Source organism: Alligator sinensis, unplaced genomic scaffold, assembly GCF_000455745.1.
Source record: "Alligator sinensis unplaced genomic scaffold, ASM45574v1 scaffold881_1, whole genome shotgun sequence".
NCBI classification, from domain to species: Eukaryota; Metazoa; Chordata; order Crocodylia; family Alligatoridae; genus Alligator; species Alligator sinensis.
The window spans coordinates 897,500-897,798 of record NW_005842346.1 but is presented as its reverse complement, the minus strand read 5'-3'; positions in this window follow the sequence as shown (position 1 = coordinate 897,798).

The following is a 299-nucleotide window of genomic DNA, read 5'->3' as shown; positions in this document are numbered from 1 at the left end:
AGCATGGTTTCGTTAGGGGCAGGTCATGTCAGACCAACCTGATTGCCTTTTATGATCAGGTCACAAAAGCATTGGATGCAGGTGTCGCCGTGGATGTAGTCTTTCTGGACTTCAGCAAGGCCTTTGACACTGTCGACCACCCCATCCTCATTACAAAACTAGGCGACTGTGGCATTGATGCCTACGTGGTCAGATGGATTGCTAATTGGCTGAAGGGTCATACTCAGAGGGTAGTGGTGGATGGGTCGTATTCAACCTGGGAGGAAGCGGGCAGCGGAGTCCCCCAGGGCTCGGCCCTT